Source organism: Myotis brandtii, unplaced genomic scaffold (assembly GCF_000412655.1).
Source record: "Myotis brandtii unplaced genomic scaffold, ASM41265v1 scaffold463, whole genome shotgun sequence".
Classification (NCBI taxonomy): Eukaryota; Metazoa; Chordata; class Mammalia; order Chiroptera; family Vespertilionidae; genus Myotis; species Myotis brandtii.
Window position 1 is genome coordinate 1,438,711 of NW_005367694.1, and position 3,840 is coordinate 1,442,550.

Here is a 3,840-nt window from a genome sequence, read left to right on the forward strand (position 1 = left end):
GGCCTCCAGCCAGAAAGCCCCGACCGGACCGAGGGTCTGCCGGGCGCCGGGCCGCGTGGGCTCCCTGGAGGATGGGGTGACGGATGCAGGAGCAGCTGGGGAAGGCCCTGAGAGAAGTGGGAAGCATGGGGTTCCATACCTTTGGCTTTTTTTGGTCCAAAAATGTTTAAAACGTCGTTGGGGACAGATCAAGGATTGCCAACTTTTGAAACAGAGTGGAGAGCGGTTCTCAACCTGTGGGTCGCGACCCCTTTGGCGGTCGAACGACCCTTTCACAGGGGTCTCCTAAGACCATCCTGCATATCAGATATTTACATGACGATTCATAACAGTAGCAACATTACAGTTATGAAGTAGCAGCGAAAATAATTTTATGGTTGGGTCACAACATGAGGAACTGTATTTAAAGGGCCAGAAGGTTGAGAACCACTGCTTCAGGTGTAGGTGGGACAGAGCGGGAATGGAAAATTGCTAAGGAGGAAACCTTGGGAACACCAGGATTTAGCAGGTGGGTGGAAGAAGAGTTGCAATACGCAGAAGGAGGCATCCCAGTCCATGAAAATGGGGGGGGGGGGGAATCTTACAGAAACCAAGGGAATAAGGCAGGATTTGGGAGTGGGGTGATTTGTCCAGCCAGCTCAAAGCCTTGAGACGTCCGGGTAGGCAAGGTGGGCTTAGTGAAGGGATGAGCCCATATTGTCACATCTTTAGTTTTTCAAGAGAAGGCCAGAGAACCACTGAGTTTTCCATGTTGGCGGCTAAGTCACACAAAAAGGAAAAGCCCAGCTCTTTTGAGAGCCAGACAAAACGTGTCTGTGGCAGGATCCCCAGGCTGCCAATTTGCATCCTCTAAAATGAAGGGTTTTGAGAAGGAGGTATTGGTGAGCAGTGCCAGAAGGGGTGGGGAAGGGGACGGAGAAGAGAGGACTGGCAGCAAGGAGGTCATTGGATGCTGGAGCCGCGTGCCGAAGTCCCAGCTGAAATTGGAAACGCGAAACCTGTCTCGCTGCCATATGCAGTCGTATGATTTTCCTTGGCAGCATTTAACATGTTATGAGGAATTGGCAGAGGAGGAGTTAGTGGCCGGTTGCAGCAGGGCAAGGAATTGAGGAATGTGATGCTGGTCAGAGAGTTAGCTGAAGTGATGTCTGTAGTGAGACCCACTATAGAAGGAGGGGATCTAAGCTAGAAGGGAGTGGGTAGAACCAGAAGAGGAGAACGAAGTGAAAATGGGGAAATATTAGCCCTGGCCGGTTTGACTCAGTGGATAGAGCATTGGCCTGCAGACCGAAGGGTCCTGGGTTTGATTCTGGTCAAGGGCACATGCCTGGGTTGCAGGCTCGATCTCCAGTAGGGGGCATGCAAGAGGCAGCCAATCAGTGATTCTCATCATTGATGTTTCTCTCTCTCCATTCCTCTCTGAAATCAATAAAAATTAAAAAATACAAGATAGGGAGCTATTAGACTCGGTGAGGTTGAGTGAGAGAACTGGAAGGATTGGAGATTATGGTATCTGAAGAGGAGGGTCAGAGGGGGTAAAATGAGCAAAGACAATTCATTAAAGTGGCTGAAATTCATTAAGAAGATATTTCCAAATAGAAATGGGCTCCATCATGGCTATTCTGACTAATATGTATATTTTGATTCAGTTACTCTCTAAGCTTCAAGGTAAGGATAATAATAGTACCTTTGTATAGAGTTGTGAAGATTAAGTGAGAAACACTTGTAAAGGTCTAGTAGTGCCTAGCACAGAGCAGACACTCAGTAAACATGAGCTGTTATCCTTATGGTAGCTGGGAGTGTCCCTTTAGCTGCACAGAAGTTTCTGAATGGGGTCCTGAGAGGCTCCCCCGGGCCACCACAGGGGCTGAGGGGCTAAGGGGGGTGTGTGTTCCAGTTTCCTTCTTTGTTCCTGCAGAAACAGCCTCCTCTAACTGGAGCAGTCATGCTTTTGTCTGTTTATTTGTTTATATCTCCCAGAGAATTGATTTTTTTTTTTTGATAAAGAGTTCAAGTGAGCCCTAACTGGTTTGGCTCAGTGGATAGAGCGTCGGCCTGCGGACTCAAGGGTCCCAGGTTCGATTCCGGTCAAGGGCATGTACCTTGGTTGCAGGCACATCCCCAGTAGGGAGTGTGCAGGAGGCAGCTGATCAATGTTTCTCTCTCATCGATGTTTCTAATTCTCTATCCCTCTCCCTTCCTCTCTGTAAAAAATCAATAAAGTATATTTTTTAAAAAAAGAGTTCAAGTCTGACAATCAGTTCTAGCACAAAACCAGATGGCTTTTCCTCCATTTGGTTATGTATAATTCAACAAATGTAGGTGTAGAGATTGTCCTGTTGTGCTGGGGCTCGGGGTTCCAAAGTGAAGGAGCCCACGACTTGCCCTGAAGGAGCTCACAGGTAGTGGTGGGGAGAGTCCTGTCAACCCATATGTGCCATCCAGGGTGGTGCGTGCACCAAGCTCCGTGGGTCACGGAGGGGTGTGTCTGAGATAGTCAATCTGAGGGTGAAAGAAGAGGGGACGTTTGGACTGAGCCTGGAAGGATGAGCCAGTGACAGTCTGAGAAAGGGGAGGGACCTGGCAGGCAGAAGCAGCAGCACAAATTAAATGGAAGGTTAGGGGTGTGTGGAAGGAGGGGCAGGAGATGGGCTGGAAGGGCCATGCACGAGGGCCTTGTGAGTGAGTTGAGCTGTCACAGGCTCCTGAGAAGAGAAATGACACGATCGGGCCTGTATTGGGGTATCTCACACTGGTGTCAATGCAGGGAATGGACCCGAGGGAGGAACAGAAGTTGGAGATAGGCAGCTATTTGGGAGGTGAGTGTTGAAATGATCTCGGGGATTTGCACTGAGGTCTGAGCTCCGGAATCACAGCAAAGACAGAGAGGCAGAGACAGACCCCTTCAATAAAGCCTCAGGAAACGGAAGGACAGGCCATGCAGGTGAGAGAGGAAGAAGGTGGAGGCTGACTCCCAGAGTTGTGGCTGGGGCACCACAAGGAAGAAAGTGCACGCTCTTGCCCAACAAAACCCAATTCTCAACACCCTCCAGCAGGTGGAGTATTGTGCCTTTTCCATGTGGCTCCACTTCCTGATCTAACCCACCTTTCTGAACGTCCTCAGAGAGTCTAGACCAGTGATGGCGAACCTATGACAGGCAAAATCATTTTTTTGATTGATTTTTCTTTGTTAAATGGCATTTAAGTATATAAAATAAATATCAAAAATATAAATCTTTGTTTTACTATGGTTGCAAATATCAAAAAATTTCTATATGTGACACGGCATCAGAGTTAAGTTAGGGTTTTTCAAAATGCTGACACGCCGAGTTCAAAAGGTTCGCCATCACTGGTCTAGACACTATGGTGTGGTGTTTGATTCTCTAATTTCTCTGTCTTGTTTGCAGTTGTTTCTGACAAATCAAACTTCTGTCTAACCCAATGGGGATCAAAGCAAAGGGCAAGATTGTGACGTTTTGTTTTGTTTTGTTAATCCTCACCTGAGGATATTTTTTCATTGATTTTTTTGGGGGGAGGGGAGAGAGAGCGAGAGCGAGAGAGAGATGTGAGAGAGACACATTGGTTGGTTACCTCCTGCAAGTGCCCCAACTTGGGTTGGGGATCAAACCTGCAACCCAGGTATGTGCCCTTGACCTGGAATCCAACCCAAGATCCTTCAATGTATGCGCTGTCACTCTAACCACGGAACACACCGGCCAGGGCCAAGATTGTATCTTATACTTATTTTGTTATCTCTACCATTGATTCTGGCACAGGAAGAAGGCACATACTAAGTGCTTGACTTGTCTGCTTGACAATGTCCCTTTTCTTTTTAGATTG